The sequence below is a fragment of the Lissotriton helveticus genome, chromosome 11 (genome assembly GCF_964261635.1).
Source record: "Lissotriton helveticus chromosome 11, aLisHel1.1, whole genome shotgun sequence".
Classification (NCBI taxonomy): domain Eukaryota; kingdom Metazoa; phylum Chordata; class Amphibia; order Caudata; family Salamandridae; genus Lissotriton; species Lissotriton helveticus.
Genome location: NC_136072.1, coordinates 1,084,186,667 through 1,084,204,842, shown reverse-complemented (window position 1 = coordinate 1,084,204,842; position 18,176 = coordinate 1,084,186,667). Strand labels below are relative to the sequence as shown.

The window sequence follows — 18,176 nt, the reverse complement described above, 5'->3', positions numbered from 1 at the left end:
AAAAGTGCCATTCTGTATCCACTAGCTCTAGGAGAATGAGGGGGCAAGCCTCTTCCTCGTCTGCTCTGCATGTGACCAGGCCTGAACCCTGAACTTCCCTCCAATGTTTGGTATTTCTGTTCTGTTCATTGTTAAGACATTTAAAGTTAAGACACTCAGAATCAAGGCATTTTGTATGTAATCTACCCCTTCAATATGGAGTTTTTCTTTGTCTTTAGAATGCGGCTCGCTGTTCAATTCAACAAACATTATTAGGACGACAACACATCCCTGCCTGTAAATTTACTTACAGAGTCAAGAGAGTGTGTTAATATCAAAAGCCAATGAAAAGCCAACAAAAGCACAGTGCAGTGACAGAGGTCCCGGCATAGATGCTAGTCTTACTATAGTTACCAGTGCCACTCAACTGTGCATCATCAACATTCCTTTCCTACTATAAGCCAGTAACATTTTATACTTGTCAACCCTCTCATTTAGTTATCTGTAACACAGGCAAAGGTTTTACAGTATATTTAGGGCCAGATGCATCAAGCATCCATTTTGCGATTCCTTATTAGCGAAAAATAAGGAATCGCTAATAAGGAATAGCAAAATGGAATGCATCAAGCAATCACTACAAAAATAGCGATTCCTTAGAATTCCTTAATTGCGACTCGCAAATTACGAGTCGCAATTAATGAATACCTCTCCATTTATTCCTATGGGCCTAGAGGCCCATAGGAATGAATGGGAAGACAATCTCAATTTGCGATTCGCAATTAGCGATTCGCAAATTGAGATTGCGAGTTCAAGGGTGCAGGGGTGTCCAAAGGACACCCTGTTGCACCCCTGATTTAGATCGGTGCACATATGTTGCGCACACACATGCCCTTAGGGCATGTGTGTGCGCAACATGAAACTTTGAAATATGCCCAAAAGTGCATTTTTCAAAGTTTTTGCAAATTACCATGAAGTTGTACTTCATGGTAATTTGCGTGCCCTATTAGCGAATTCGCTATTTTTGACACTTTAATGCATTGCATTTAAGGAATCTCAATTTGAGATTCCTTAAATGCAAACAATCGCAATTAAGCGAATTCTCTATTTGCGATTTTTACATTTGGGATGATGCATCCCAAATGCGATAATACCGGTCGCAAAGGGGCAGATTCTGAGAATCTGCCCCTTTGCGACCGGTTTTTAGCTTGATGCATCTGGCCCTTAGAGTCTCCATTTTCTCTGTTCAAAAAAAAAATGCAAATGCTGGTATTTTCAGCAAAACATTCTTTGGTTGATTTGGATTACAGGCTTAATAGAAAAGAAAAAGAGGAAATGTTGCCTCTTACTAGGCTTTTTATTTTAATTCATTTTAACATTTAAAATATTTTGTAAACGTGTATCAGTGATCACACATGTGCATAGATGTTCTATTTTTATGGAGTCAGAAAGAATGCCCATGAACTAGGATTACAGGTAGTAACATTTTCTTATTGGAGACCAGAGCATGAAGCAAGGCTTCAAATAAGCACAATGATTTTGTTAGATAAAGACAAACTGATTGGAACTTAATGTAGAAGATAAAGGTTCAGTAGAAATTAGTGTGTGTGGGCTGGTTTAAGAATGGATGGAGCGTGTAGTTTCGGAAGATGTGAATGGGAGGGTATGGAGAATCCATTCATGAAATTTGTGTAATGGAACAAGAGCCCAAGTGGACTTGTAGAAACAGTAAAATATCAATGCTTTTGTCTTGCTCTTACACTCTAGAGTCCCAGTGATGGAGGAAATGTAGCAGGAGCATTCAAGAGAAGCCGGGAACCTGCTCAGATTTTGGCATTCTGAATACACTGCCGGCCGCCAAGCTCCAGCTGGACCCCTCTCTTCCTCAGGAGAGCAACAACTCACTCCTGACCTGTCCGTATCCATTCCCCTAGCCCAGAGCGGATCTGCGCCTTACCTCTCCTGTTTTTCCATCTCCTCTTCGTCCTCTTGTCCTGCACAAAGCTAATTGGCTTACATCCAAACTGTCCTTTTCAATCCCATGGAGATCATCTGTCATTACACATTTCTTTAATCCCCACCACCCATCGCCCCTTCCTTTCCATGAAGCACATCATCTCGCTTTTACTAACCACAGAAGTTTACACTTCAGAAATCCTTGGTGTATTTATTTTAATAGCAAGTAGTTCATTTTTTTTTTTACATTTTTTTGTTACTCCCATATTATGTGGTGCTCTTTGCAGAGTGCAGTAGGAACATTTGGGAATTCATTTTGTGATTGTGATTTAGCTAGTTTACTAAGGGATGTTTTTATTTGATATTGCATTTGTTTTTAATTGTTTGGACTGCATTGTCTGCTTGGCACTACTGGCAGAGGAGACCTGAGGACGTGGCAATGCTGCGATAAATGTGTGGACATTTTCTCTGGCTGCCTCATGCAAATGTCACCTTTTAAATCTGTGAAACGTCAAGAGACAGAAGGAATGGACAGACCCACGGAACAAAAATGTATATTTTGCTATATGAGACACGTATTGGGTCACAAATATTTTTTTTATTTGTTTTGTGTTTTTTTCTGTGTATAATATGTAAATATTGAATTCTGAACTGTTACTGCTGGCTGCAAAAAGATGTCTGTGACACTTCCTGGCATGCATTGGTCTGTCAAGATGTCAGCTATCATTCCACAGAGGCTGCTGCTTGAAAAGTTGTCTGTGATATTCCCAGACTGGCTGCGGCCTATATAGATTCCCATAATTCTCCCAGACAGGCTATGGTCTGAACAGATGTCAGTGACAGTAGAGGTAGAAGAAAGACTAGAATGTTACAGCTCTTTACTTCCTCAGATGCACGTTAATAGTGGCCATCTTGGGAAGGTGGCATATACAATTCACTGCAAATGGATGTGTCACTTGGAAACAGTAAAGAAATAGTGTAGTTTGCAATTATTTAACTAAGAAAAATTATGAATATTTTAAAATCTAGCAAATCTCTAAAACAATGTAGTAATTGTATAATTGTTATGATTGTTAAACCATGTAAAGCTATATGATTTCCTTCTTCTTCAAAGGGGGACTTGCGGTTTTATGAAGGATTCCCTGTGAAGTTCCCTTTGCAGCTTTGAATTGCAATCTTCTTATTACAAGATGGCCTTTAAATGTGTTTATAAGGGGCTGTTGTCAAGCTCTCATTGGGCTTTCAATACTAGTATGTCTTTTATTTCAATCCTCTTGACACTCCTTGAAATGGATTAGCTCATAGAAGTGTCTGACTCTTATAGAAAGGCTTTGGCCAGTATGACTTTATACCTTTCTTGTTGGAACGATGTTACTGTGGCCCCTGACAGGTCTGACTTGTGTTTTTGTCCAATTTATAACCTCCAACACATATAGGGTGTCCAGTTGTCCGATATTTCGCAGTGTCAGGTTGTGTTTAAAATGTTGTCTTCGCTGTGCTACAGTTTATTTTTCATCTCATCCACTACATTTCATGGGCTACTGTTGAGGAAACTCTCGCCCTTTGTTCATATATATCCTTCAGAATAGCTGTGTATGGTTGGCGATTGTCGCCAAAATGATAGCTGGATGTGTGAGAGGGTGAAGAAAGAGCATTTGGAATCTGGAAACACCCCAGCTTGTTTTGACAAACACTTTTCTCAGCATCCTCACAGTGTAATGTATATATCTTTCTACTGTTGATTGGATATTTTACTGCAAAGGTTACATTAATGTTTTCTTTGTCTTGCGGAGGGGAGAACAACATGTAGAAAGCACTCTTACCTATAAGCTCCCCTATGCTGCATTTTTTGTTCTCACTGTGATCATATAATTCCTCTCAAGTCTTTGCCTTCCCAGGACTTGAGTTGGATCAAATTCTCAAGAATGGAAAGTCTTCCATGCTATCAAAATGTCAAAGTGATTTGCCTGTAGAGGCATTAATGGTACACACTTTGGAAGTCTTAAACTTGTGATCCTACTGGAATCACTAGGCAGAGGTCCCCGACTTTAATCGGTTAGGCAGTACTGCTCCTTTGTTCTGAACCTAAGTGTGCTGTATCTCCTTTAGGAAAGTTGTGGGTGTGATCATTACAACTTTCCAGCTGCTCTCATATTTTCTTGGTTGGGCAGATGCTGGGCTCTCCTGACAGATCTTTGTATCTATGCCGCATTCCAGCTCTGTCACTGTAGGTCTTGGACGGGTTCTTACTTCTTCTGTGTATGATATTTACTGCCTGTTTGTGTGTGGTTGAAGGGCACCTGCTCCCTGTTTGTGTGATTTAAGGTTGCTGCATCCAGTCCCTAAGTTTGCCATTCTCTGCCTCCTGTCTTTCTGGCCCCTGCTTCCTGTGCCACCTGGAATGTTTCTGGGGACCCTCATTCCCCTGGTCTGTGTGTGACTGGGACATCTGGGGTCTGAAATTGGTTTTTAATTGAACCAAAGAGCAAACTAGGAACTTTCAGCATCCGTATGAAAGAGGCTGTTTTTCTTACACAAAGAACCAAGGTACTGTTATTACACTAACCCATTTTTCCACATCCTTTCCTTGGCTGCAAAAGAATGTCCTTTAGAAGCAGGTCCCGGAAGGAAGCCCTCAAAGCTTTGATTTTGTATGTTACCGTGTAACCAGCGCACTGGCCGTTACATTGGCAGATGTTACCCGTGAACACTTTTGGAGAGTAAATTCTGGGACAGAGTTACAGAATTGCAAAGCAATAATCCTTTTTACTGAGGCACGAATCTGTGTTTTTTAAAAAATATTTTCCTATTAAAAACGCTGAATTTTATTGTATTTTTTATACTTCCAGGCTGGCTAGGAAGACTGTCTTGCCCTTGCCTAGGTCCATGTTGTGGGCCTGATCCCAGGTTACTGGGTGTCTTCCTTCAGGCTGCCACCTGCAAGCTTTTGCTGCAGTTTTAATGGGGGTGCGGGAGGGACTGGTTGTTTTTAAAAAACACAAGATCTGTTTTTAAGCCAGTAAGTTATTACGAAGCACCGTTTCTCCTCTATAGACCTGTAACCCCTTTTTCAAGATTTCAGTTTTGAATTCCTAATAAATTATTTAAAAACGTGTTTGTCTTCAGTCTAACTTTTAAATCATCGCTATGTGGTATCTGTCTCTGAGCTGTAGCTGCAAATCTTGGCATCAGATGTTAATGAATGTTGTATGGATGGAGATTTTTCTCATGCAAAGGAATGTTTTGCATGTTGTCTTTTTAAGCATAAAACTTTAATATACAGGGATAATTACTCATAGCGTATTGGGAAAAGAAGGCAAGCTCGGTAGAAACACGATTGAGTAGACAATAGACCATGCATTCTCAGACCATGCAAGAAATGGGTCTCCATTCAGTGGAGGAGCATATTCTGGACTTAAATGAGGCTCAGTGAAACTGCTATTTTATTCCAACTTCCAAAAAATATTCTTCTTTTCAGTAGAGGTCCAGAAGTAGTTTCTGATTCTCAGCCAAAGGCAAAGGACTACAAATTTACTGGACCAATGGAAAAATCATCCAAGACCACTATAAAGCTTTTGAAGTTGACACCCTCAACCAATAAAGAAAATAGTGTAAACACAAAAATCCTTGAGGTGAACAAATTGCCAATTGAGCTGATAAACTCCTGTCTGCCAGGTCAAAGGATAAAGACACTAATAGGGAACACCTAAACGTCAGGAGATACTCTGAATCGAAAGGGAAGCAAGTGGCAATCAACATTAAAGGATAATCCAAACCACAAAGCAGGACTCGAGCCATTGAAGTCTACCATCTTGAAGGATAAGTAGACACCTTCGAAGGATGCAGGTTCAAAATACTCTAGGGAGGTTGACATTAAGAAAAAGACAAGCATTGATGAAACCGGTACGTGTAGAATGGGCTGTCAGCTCTTTGACTATGTCAATGTTTGTATCAGAAAGAAACACGTTAGTGTTAGATTCCTCACCTTAGAATATCCCCAGGCATCAGACAGTATCCGGAAAGTTCTCGTCAGTAGTACTCCTGCGTGTTGGTAGGCGTCGTCTGCGGCTCTGCATCTGTCGTCAGAGTCGTGATCGCCGGGATGACATCGTCAGAGTACTTAGATACCGCCCTCGCACGCTGACGTCAATTCTTCTTTTTTCTGCGCCAGCAAGCGAAGATCCGGGAAGAGTACATACCCTAGTCATTTTTTTACTAACTTTTTGGTATTTTGACTATCGTTTTTCGAGTCGACTTCGACTCCTGGTGCCAGTAGGGATGCACGGTTTCAACCTGTGTGACGCCTGTCACCGACTGATGTCGGTTACCGACCCCCACCGCCGGTGTCTCTACTGTTCTGATGGATACATCTGCCAGTGGATTCCTCACCTTGTGAATATCCTCCTGCGTCAGACCCACAGGCTGCTCTCGAGGAGGCACCGGAGTTTTGTCAACCTCTTCCTGGGGTTGGTGTGCCGGAGTCGTCGAACCCTCAGGCAAGGGAGCCTCTTCCTCCTCTCGAGTTGGTGTTCGAGACGGCGCCGGGGAGGGATTCAACACCGGCGCCAGTGAATGCTCCGGCGACTCCATGGGCGAAGCCTCATCTTCCGGATTCAGAGCCTCTGGTGAAGGAGATATATCATCTTTACGATGCCTTCTACTCGGTGACTACGGCTTCGAATCCGAATCTTTTCCAGAATGATGTCGAGATCCATGCTTCCTCTTCTTGTGCTTCTTTCTTGCCGATCTGGAAGCATGCCCCGATGACGACTTCGAAAGCGACCTCGAACGAGACCTCGACCGTGACCTCGAGCTCTTCCTGTCCTTTTTACCTTTCATTTTAGCAACCAAGAGCTTCGCCTCTCTTTCACGAAAGGCCTTGGGATTCATCTTTTTACAGGACGGACACCCTTGGACATCATGGTCCGAGCTCAGGCACCATACACAATCTTCATGCGGGTCCGTGATCGACATAATTTTCCCGCATTCACCACACGGGTTGAATCCGGTCTTCTTCGAGGACATCTTGACAGGAGACAACGAAAGAAGAAGACACTGAAACCAGCAAACAGTAACAAAGTTACTTTAAAGCTACAGAGGATCCCTCGAAAACCGTTCGCGTCGATGATGCGGAAAAAAGGGAACTGATGTCATCACGCCGACATGGGCAAATTATGGAGTCGGTGACGTCAGTGGAGCCGCGTGCGATGCCGTGCTTCTGTGACGTCGTCCACGTGGGCGCGAAGCTACAAAAAGAATTTCCGAATGTTGCTGACGCAGGGGGATATTCACAAGGTGAGGAATCAACAGGCAGATACTGTATCCACCAGAAAAAGCGTTACCGAAGGTAAGTAACTTGTTCTTTAGGGGCAGACCACAACGACAAGTCGTGCCCCGACTGTCGGGCCTTAACTTCGAAAGGTAGGCAGGAGCGGTCCCGTAAGCTTCTCGTGCTCCGGCAGTTGGCTTCGCGCCTCTCGAGGTCCCGGTCGAGGAGGAAGACGGGGGACCGGTCGCGGAGCCGCAGACATCACCGCTCGTCGGGTTCCAAGTCCTCGCAGTCAGGTAAGTCGAGGCATGGCAAAAAGAAGTCGAAGAAGTGACATCACTCTTCTGACTCCCCTCGCCGGTCACGCGACTCGGCCGAGGGTTCGGGTGGCACCACCTGCGTGGCTCCGCCGGAGCCGCAGGAGTCTCATCCAGCTCCACACCCTCCGGTCCCAGGACTTAATGTGACTCTGGGCGAGATTCGAGACTTCCTCGTGGCCATGATGACTCTTTCCCCCGCTGAGGCCCGCCGGTGCGCCTTTGGGCCCGATTGGGGGTCTTAGCGTGCCTTCTGCCCCGGCGCCGTAGGACCCCCTGGGATCCAGGCCTGGATCCCAGTCGACGCCAGTTGACCTTACGACTCCTCCGCTGGTGCCGACCCCCAAGGTGCCACCCCTGGTGCCGTCCTCAGACGACCCCGTCCCTGGTTTTAGTCCGGGTCCGGCGTCGTCTCCGGCGTCGATGGGTGAGCACTTCGCCTATGGCCCGGCTCTGTCATTTCTGCCTGTTTATCAGGACACGGATGAAGGGGAGGACTGGTAGGGGTCTGAGGACCCTCTGGCACAACAGTGCCAGATAACTCAGGACTGGGCATATGAGCTGGGGGATGCCAGCGGTCTTGACACATCACCTGACACTGGTTTTCTCTCTCTTCCTTCCGTGGCTACGGAGGAGGGGGCTACTTATGCTGTGTTGTTGCGCAGGGTGGCCAAGGCCTTGTCACTTGAGCTCCCTGCGGCGGCCGTGAGGACTAACCTCCTCACTGAGGTGCTTCAACCACCAGTAAGCTCTTCGAAGCCTATGCTTCCGTTCAATGAGGCCCTCACTGATGTTCTGATGGGCATTTGGTCCAAGCCCTCCACAGTGCCCACTGTGGATAGGAACGTGGCCCGATGCCACCGCCCGGCTCTGGGCGACCCCTGCTTTCTGTCCACCCACCCCACCCCGAGAGTCTGTCCCAGACCGCGTTCCAGACCTCTCCCCCAGATCGGGAATCCAAAAGGCTTGATCAGTTTGGGAAGAAACTGCTCTCCTCGGTCAGCTTAGGATTGCAGTCCATTAATACAGCATGCCTTTTGGGCCGTTACACCCACTCTCTGTGGGATACGGTGGCGGACGTGCTGCCCCAGTTTCCGGAGGAGGCTCAGACACGGCTCGCCCAGGCTCTTGCTGAGGGGCGGGACGCAGCACAGTATTCCATCCGATGTGGACTTGATACCACGGACTCACTAGGCAGAGCGATTTCCACGATGGTGGCGATCCCTCGTCACGCCTTGCTGAGGTCCGCCAATTTTTCGGGGGATGTCTAGAACACACTCATGGGCATGCCCTTTGATGGCCGTCGGCTGTTTGCCGACAAAGCGGACAGTGCGCTTGAGCGTTTCAAGGACTCCAGGGCTACGGCCAAGTGCTTGGGCCTGTCGGACCAGCACCAGCAGACTTCTGCTTTTCGTCCCTTTCGTGGCCAAGGAAGGGGCGACCCCAAACATTTTTGTCCAGTCACAGGTCGCAGAACCAACCTCAACGCGGTCGCGGATGTGGTGGCCGCCGTGGCGTCGCAGAGGGACAGAGGCCGGGTCAGTCCACATCTGCTCCTGCAGCATCTGCCTCAAAGCCCTCCTAGTCCGAGGTTTCAGGCCTATTCAACGCCAGTGGGAGGCAGGGTTCGCCATCACCTACTCCACCATCACTTCGGACAGGTGGGTCCTGCAAATCGTCCGAAGGGGCTACTCCCTTCCCTTCAAGGCGACCCCTCCAGCCATGCCACCGCAGTACCACTGCATGTCAGGGGATCACTTGCAACTTCCACCCATCCTCCCCGTTCTGCGAACCGATATCTAGGGTTAAGTTATCTCCCTTTGAGGGCCCTAGTTTCATGGCACCAGTGCCGGTTTCTTGCATGGCTCTGCGTTCCTGGCACGGAAAGCTATGTGCAGAACTGATGTCAGCGCGCAAGGGTGGCGTCTAAGTACTCCGATGATGTCATCCTGGCGATCACGACGACGGACGCGGAGCCGCAGATGACGCCTTCCGGCGTGCAGGGGTACTGCTGACGAGAACTTTCCGGATCCAGTCTGACACCTGGGGATATTCTAAGATGAGGAATCTAACACTAACTAATGTTTCTTACAGATATATCATTACCGAAGGTAAGTAACTTGTGCTTTATGTTATTATGGTTTTTGCAGAGCTGTATTGTTGGTAATTTACCAGGCCCTCATCAATCTACAAAAAAGCATTAAGTGGGCGGATCCATGCCCAATGCTGTGTGCTGTAGTGGGTGAAAAAAAAATGTCAATGACACAATAACAGCCACATAGAAGAAGAAGGCTGACTGAAATAAACCATATTGCAAATGTAAAGTCCAAAGTCTTGACTAACACCAGACTTAACAAGCATTTGTAATGCAATAGGTCTCACATTACTGAAAGTTTGACCTATTGGCTTATCAAACAATAATGCAACGCCAATTGCTCAAACTTTCAGTAATGCGAGACCTATTGCATTGCAAATGCGTGTTCTATTTATTGCTCATGTTTAACTCTACCTCTATGACTGACATCTTGACATGGGTAAAGTTGGCCTAGGCAAGCCTCAATGTCTACTGTTTACTTTGGCACCCCTTGCATGTTTTTTGCGCGTGCGTGTTTCACCTGGTAATTTCTCTGGAACAATTGTTGCAGTTTATTTATCCGAAATAACGTTAGGAAACAATCTCTGTCTGAGGTGATTAGATTGCTGCACCAGGCGCAGCCCCTCCACGTAAAGCAGGTGCATGTGCGGGCCTGCAGATTTCTTTCACTAATTGTATTGCCTGTGGCATACGCTAACCACGCCAGATCAGTGGAACTACAAAGGTCAAGAAATACAATACAGCCACTTCTCTCAGAGGAGAAGCTGAGGCTAGGACGGAGCACGACACGCTCGCCCCTCGTCACTAAACACGCTCCTCGGGCGACCGAAAAATATTGCTTGCTTCAGAGGCCACAATCACTTTCAGCAATTACTAGAGCAAAACAACAAAACACTAGCATTAGGCTGTGTTTCTAAAAGAAACAATACTACAACACATTATCCAGTATTGGGGTAACTTTCATAGTTCACATGCCTGAATTATTCCCCGTCGTCGAGATGTACGTTCCAACGGCAACATAATCAAGCTGTATTTAAATAATGCCATAGGCTATAATGGTCTGAGCCATGTCTAACGTAGCCTATCTATGTCCTTTTTAAACAAGCATTGGCATTGCCAATAGGTCTCGCTTGTGGGACCTTATAAGTATTTAGTTTTGCAGCACAATATCCGATTATGCAACAAGGATATTGTGCTGCAAAACTAAATACTTATAAGGTCCCACAAGCGAGACCTATTGGCAATGCCAATGCTTGTTTTTATTTAATGATATTTTATATAGCGCGAACATTGCCCGAAGGTGTCAGAACGCTTTACAAAAGAACCAGTTGCGTTATAAGGACTTTGGATTACATCAGTTACAATAAAAGATACAAACAGAAAAAATGTCAAATGTACAAGTTGTAAAGTCACTCAAGAAGAGATGTAAACAAAAAACTGCAAATGTCCAAGTTGTAAAGTCACTTAAGAAAGAGATACAAACAGAATTTTTGTGTGCAAATGTACTAGTTGTAGAGTAACTCAAGGAAGAGATACAAACGGGTAAACTATAAAATCACATAGGAATGGTAGTAAGTATAAAGTACTACATATACTAGTGGGTAGAGTACCTGTAAATCCCGAATGTTTTTCTGACTGACGGTGAGGGTGGCGCTAGAGAGCGATTGCGATTGCGAGACTGAGCAGTTTGGGCAGGGGGCTGATCTCTTTACCATACAGGCAAAATGTCCGTCCAGCTGAAGGGAGCTGCTATTTTTGTGACTGCGCGGCTGAGACTGTTATTGGTAGTAAATGAAGAGATGCAGGTGCTCTCCAGCGCCGGCCCGCTGGGAGGGTCTGATGGCCGCTGCTTGAAAAGAAAATGCACATGTTTCCCGAGTCCAGCAGCAGCTGCGAGACAAGGATTTATGTCGCTCTCAGAACTCGGGCCTTTCAGAATGCTACATTTAATCACACGCACAGAAAGCAGAGCAAATGTTAAAGATGTTGTATATAAAGGGGGCTGATCTCTTTACCATACCGGCATGCTGTTTATTTTTCCAAAGCTTGAGAAAACCTGTTTGATAAAAAGCTGAAGGAGGAGGGGGTGCGAGGGATGAGGGAACACGGCCTGGGGGAAGCTGGCTGGGGAGGGGGAGGAGAAATGCAAGGAAGGCTGTGTGCGGCGTAATTAGGGGAGGAGAAGCCGCAGAGCGCACGCTGGGCGAAGCCCTTTGATGTGCTGTGCGGCAAATGGAGGGAGGCTGATGCGCGTTCATGTTTGAACACGTGGTTCACGTGAACTTCATGAAAACGCCAGCAAAAAGCTGGTGGTTTCATGATGATTTTCGCTACTTGAATTCTCGCTCCGCTCGATGCGCATGCGCGCATCGATAGGTCGCGAGACCTAAAAAGGACTACATGTTGAATGCATCCAATCAGCTGCTAGCACCCTCAAGAACTCTCCTAGCAGAGGCAATTTCCCTCAGATTTTCACTGCACTTCATGTGTGAAGGGAGACTCTGAGTTCTACTGAGTCTCTTTCTGGAATTTTCCATTAAGATTGATATTTTCAACATGTCAGATAAAAAAGGGCTCTTCTGCCCATGTAAGACCTGTAGCTGGAAGAGAGACCATGTGGATGATCCACATAAAGAGTGTATTTACTGCCTCCACCCTTCTCATGAGGTAAGGCAATGCAAGATCTGTTGGACCTTTTCTTCTAAACCTCTGAGGGATAAGGAGGGGAGGCTGCTTTTGTAGCTCCAATTCACCAAGCAAACAAAGCATTCTGAAGAGGACAGTGATGGATCTTCCAGACTGCACGAAAGATCCAGGTCTCAAGATGATACTGCTGGCAAGGGCAGAAAAAACCTCAAACCCTCTCAGAACAAAGGCCATAGAAAGGAGAAGCATCATAAAGTCTCCTCAGAGCCTACAACATCCATTCCCACCTCTACTGTGACAAAGGAGAAGGTACGTCTTAGAGCCTCATCCACAGACTCTACAAGCAAAAAAGACAGAAATCTTCGTTGACGTTGACAACTCCTGGACCGTCGATGACGACCGGTACCACAGTCACGTCGTCAGCACCTTCGACGGTAGAAATTACAACGGCTGTTTCAGGACCCATACTGTCGACGAGAATATCATCGTTGACTAAGACTTTGTCGATAAAGAAGGTGCAGTCGACTAGTGCTGTCGACAAGCATTCCATCGGCTACCCTGTCGTCAACGAGCCAACCAATGACACCATCGCCGACCTCGTCGACGGTAACACCAGCGACGACAACACCGTTAACGCCACCGTCAACGACGGTCAATATTACCAGAGTAACGAAGACCTTTCTCCACCCAGATGTTTCATCCTTTTATGATGATTCATAAATTAATGTTTTAAGTGGCCATACTTGAAAACCTCTGTAATGTGTCTTTGGGGTGCTTTTACTGTGGTTGGGATTTAAAAAAAATAAAATAACAGATGGTACATTTGTGTGTACTTTTATTACATTTGGGCTCTGGAGTAAATAGCAAGATGAACAAGCAGGGAAGAGTCGAGTTGATTTCCACAGCTGAAATGTGATCTCTTCCACTACTGTAATTGGGGTTGCTTACTGTGCAATTGGTAAGACATACCGAGGATCAGAAGATTGGACTGGAATGAGAGGGTTAGAAGAAGCGAGGGCTTGATAACCTCCAACAAAGAAAATGGTTTAGAATGATGCAGAAGAGGGAGTTGAGAGGGCTGAACTAAGGGTTCACTCCACTCAGCAACCACCTACCAGTCCTCCTTTTCTTCCCATAGAAATGGAGAGTGAGAAGGGTCAGAGAGGGTACCTGGGTAGGACAGATCTGATCTGATAGATAACTCAGAAGGACTGAACAGTCAATGAGAAAAAAACACACACGCATACAAACACACCCAACCATACTCCACCCCACCTTCAAAACAAATTTAGAAACCCTTGCAGTTGACTAGTAAAAAGTGTCTACTCAATCAACAATTCCAGTTCATAGTTAACAGCGTCTAAGAAAACAAATATCCCGACTCCCTTGTAAGCAACCAAGTCACCGTGGCTTTCATCATCTTTGTGAAGTGCTTTGGTGCTGACAAGCAGACTGGACGTCATTTGATGTCTTTCACCATGATTTTCAGAAAATTCTGAACCTGACTACATTTTGCTACTATCAGGTATACTAACTGCAAATCCAGTTTCATTACTAAATTCCTTTCCCTGGTGATGGTTCTGATGTTCAACTCTTTATTTTAAAAATGTCTTTCAGTTTCCAGCCAATAAAGCTGCGTAAGTGAATTAGTGGATTCAAATCTTTCCGTTTTTCCCCCACAAGAAAAATATACCAGAGAAAGAAACATGGCTCCTCCTTTGACTCACAGTACCCTTCCTTGGTAATTTCTGTTCCGGTACCTTAATTAACCCAGTTAATTAACTCTGTGAACTCTGTAGCTCTGATGTACTCCTTTTCCAAATACTTATACACTTGGTAGGATTTCCCCCTACCGTGCTTAATTTGTAATATACTTTTAGTCAGTGGCGTCACTAGGGTTGGTGGCACCCGGTGCGGGTAACACATGGTGTCACCCCCTCACGACTTACCGCATGGACCTCCTCCGCTCTGAGTCCGCCAGTGGACACAGTTGGCAAATAACGGGACTACAGGACAACACAACACAACACTAGACAACATGGCAGCATACCACCAAGGTCAATACCAGAGATTCACATTATAGCATTGCTTTGGATAACTTAAAACATGGAGCCACAATGCACAACACAACATTGACATTACTCTAGAAAGTATGAAGCCACAGTGGAAAACGTGATGGCACCATATTAAACAACATGGCACAACTTTGTTTAACATGGCATCACAATGAACAGCACAGCATCATACTAGAGAGAAGGACACCACAATAGACAAAACGTCACCACACAAACCGCAATGACCCAGCAATGGATGATATGTCACCAGCTTAGCAACATGACACCACACTAGACAAAATGGCACCACTCTGGATACCCCGATGGGTCAACACTGGTCAATATGGCACCAGACTAAACAGTGTGGTCAAATACTAAGTAATAAGGACCCACAGTAGGCCTCAAGAACCCTCACTAAACCATAACCTACACTGCACCCCATGTTAATGTAATTGATACTTGTATAGCGCACTACTCACCCGCAAGGGTCTCAAGGCGCTTGTACGAATACCACTGTGGAACCCATCCTGGCTTTCCCTGTGAGGTGTCCACTCCTGGGCACCCCCAAGGTGGAGGCTAGGCATCCTTAGCGTTGTGGGGGCTGTTGTGGAGATTAAGCAAGCCATTGCCCAGAGTTGCAGAGTGGGACTCCATGATTGGAATAGGCACCGAGGCAAGAATTATCAGGTCCGTGGAATTTTTGAGCCCAAGACCCGCCGAGGCGGGGAATTGAACCCTGGTCCTGGGCTAGACCTCTGCATTAGGGTCTGCCGCTCTAACCATTGAGCCACACTTCTCCACATGTTATGTGGCACTAGTCAAGAAAAACAGCACCACACTGCACAGGCAGGCATGAGACTAGACTGTAAAACACTGCACTGAACAACTCGGCAGCAACACACTTGACAATATGATTACACTGTCTGGCTTGACAACACGGCACACTCTGGGCGAAACGAACTGCCACGTTAAAATGTTGAGAAAGCTCCTAATACAGTACCTCAAGACTGACAAAGCAAATAGGTACGTAGCTGTTCTTAGTACAGCAGGTGCAGTGGCTCCAGGGCTCTGGGGTGTAAAGTGCCCAATCTCAAGTCAATTGTCACTATTTTTTGCTCTCGCACACGGAGGTGGTGTTCACATTTCCTCCCGCTTGCACTAGGGCCCATAGTGCCCCACGGAAAACGAAAAAAAAAAAACCGGTAAATAGCCATTGCAAAAAAGTCCTGAGTTTCAAAGCACTGCCCTTCCTGCGGGCAGAACACAAACAGCAGGTGCGTTTGCACAGTGCACTAATAATTGCACGTAATGTGTGCACTGTGCCGCCGCCTCCCCCAAAATAGTGGGGATGACGGTGACCGCCCCCACTGTCCCCCCCTCCCCTCCCCCCCAGCTACGCCGCTGCCTAGGATGGGCGAAGGCTCTAAGCATCCTTTCTGTCCCAATGTCCTCTCCAAGGAAGGCATGACAGTCAGCGCCCCTGCACACACTGCTCAGAAGAGGACTCTTCAGAGTTGGAACAAATGCATTTTGCACTATTTTCATTGTCTTCTCCATGCTAGGGAATCATACAAACTCTGCCCAGAACTAAAGAAATCCTCGAATAGTTAAATTGAGCAAGCTAATGGAGCATGATTTTGGCAGTGTTTAACCAGAAAGGAAGCACTTAAACTTTCCAGTCTTCAAATCTGAAAGACAGACCTACGTTTTTGCAACATCATTTTGTTTAATTTCTTGAAATTGCCAAAAAATATGAACCAGGTAGCTCTACGAACTTCACACAAGTAATGCACTTGATGTGCATTAATTTCATACTCTGTTTCCTCCGTTTTCATTTTTTGCAAAAACAGGCACCGGTACAAAATAACTTGTGCACCTTGACTATTATCAGAACGCATGCAAAACAGATTCGATTTGCTCTTTGCATACACCTTGGCAAAGGGTGCCTAATGGTACAAGGTATAATTTCTTATTCTATGTGCCAACAAGTGTAATTCCGTAATACCTGAAACATCACTGGCATATCTGAGTTGTCAACGCCGTCCATCATAGCTCTAGCAGAGTTCACTTTTGAGCGCTAGGCTGTATAACTTCTCTGTGAGGCCCTGCTAAAGCTCCCGGCTCGAGAAGGGGCGTGCAATCACGTGCTCCAGTTCCCTTCCATTGTTCACCTGTCTGACTGTGCTCCTGGATGTAACTGTTTGTATCGCCTCCTCGTGCCTCGGGGTTCCTTTCCTCTGATTGTAAAGCAGAGCAGAGGCGAGGCTGCAGAGCTGCAGAGCACAGATTGGTGTCACCCCATTTATTGGTGACACCCGGTGCGGTCCGCACCCCCCGCACCCCCCTAGTGACGCCACTGCTTTTAGTAGCTTTTACCTCTTTATTTGACTGTGATCGGGTCTGTGTTGGGGGAATTGATAGTACATCTCTTGCCTTTCATGGAGTTTTCATAAGGACTATGCATGTGAGGTACTACGTATTCACCCTTTCTTGAAACACCTTGCACACAGCCATTTTTACTATTGTAATGCTCAGATTTGTTTAAGAACTTCATGAGTAAACTCAGCCCCAAAACATTCTTCTAATGGATATTCATTCCTACATATTTCTTAGGTGAACTGCAGTACTAGGCATCAGATTGGATCCAGACATTTTGAAGCTGTTGTTCGTCACCAGTGTTGGGTTGTGCCCAGTGATGTCCTCTTCGGCTTTGAGAAGAGGCGTTGTATGGGACATGAAACGTACATTTGTTGTCAGTGCTTTACTCAGAGTGTCCCCTCCAAAATGATTGGTCTTGAAGACCTGCTCGACCTGTCTCTAACTGATGCCGTTGATGGATCTGCATAGGAAATGTCTGTGGTGTTTGGGTTGGACACACAAGCCAAGGCGTGATCCTTATGTCAGTCAATGCATCCCCAGGCCATATATAAACAAGCATTTGCAATGCAATAGGTCTCGCATTTACGCAAGTTCAAGCTATTGACATTGTAAATGACAATGCCTTCTATTTATGTTTTACAAACAAAAATATAAGGCATTGTTATTTGCAATGTAAACAGCTCAAACTTGCATAAATGCAAGACCTATTGCATTGCAAATGCTTGTTTAAAGCATGTGACGCGGATCCTCAGACAGTAGCCTGACCACATGCTCCATGGGGCGGGGGCAGACACACAACGCCTCCAGCACACACACACGCACACGAGCGCTCCATCACATACAATGATTTCACGCAGCCTTGAGCGCTCTTTTACATGTGCATGATTCATCACATGAACACAAGCACCCTCACCTGACACACCGAGTCCAACACACACACCATTTCATGCACACACACACCATTGGACGCACCACATGCTATTGCACGCACACACACACACACACACACACACACACCATTTCACGCACACACACCATTTCATGCACACATACAAATTTCACGCAGGCAAATAGAACTGCTTACATCAAATCACAAACTCTGCACAAAGTGCTAGTGCGTCTCTGCAAGATGTCTTTAAAAGTTGTTTAAACAGTGAAATGACCGCTTTGTGCGCAAGTGCTTGGTTCTGGTGTTAACCTGGGTTGCTATGGGAATTCACAAGGGCATATTATCAAGCCCATTATCGCCGCTTTAGCGGCAGTTTCCTGCCGCTAAAGCGGCTAAAGACACACAACGCCTCCAGCACACACATGAGCGCTCCATCACATACATACAATAATTTCACGCAGCCTTTAGCGCTGTTTTACACATGCATGATTCCTCACATGTACACACGCACTCTCACGGGACACACACACACACTATTGTCCAACACACACACACACATCATTGCACTCACACACACACTATTGCAAGCGCACAC

General features: G+C 45.9%; 1 protein-coding gene across 10 annotated transcripts in view; it reads left to right on the top strand.

Annotated features, from left to right (window-relative positions):
• MSI1 (musashi RNA binding protein 1) overlaps positions 1 to 5,046 on the top strand; it is a 174,134-nt gene extending 169,088 nt beyond the window's left edge. For all 10 annotated transcript variants that reach the window (XM_078667677.1, XM_078667675.1, XM_078667674.1 and 7 more), the window contains one exon: positions 1,744 to 5,046. The gene's annotated coding sequence lies outside the window, so the exon portion shown is untranslated. The remainder of the gene's footprint in view (positions 1 to 1,743) is intronic.
• The last annotated feature ends 13,130 nt before the right edge of the window (positions 5,047 to 18,176 follow it).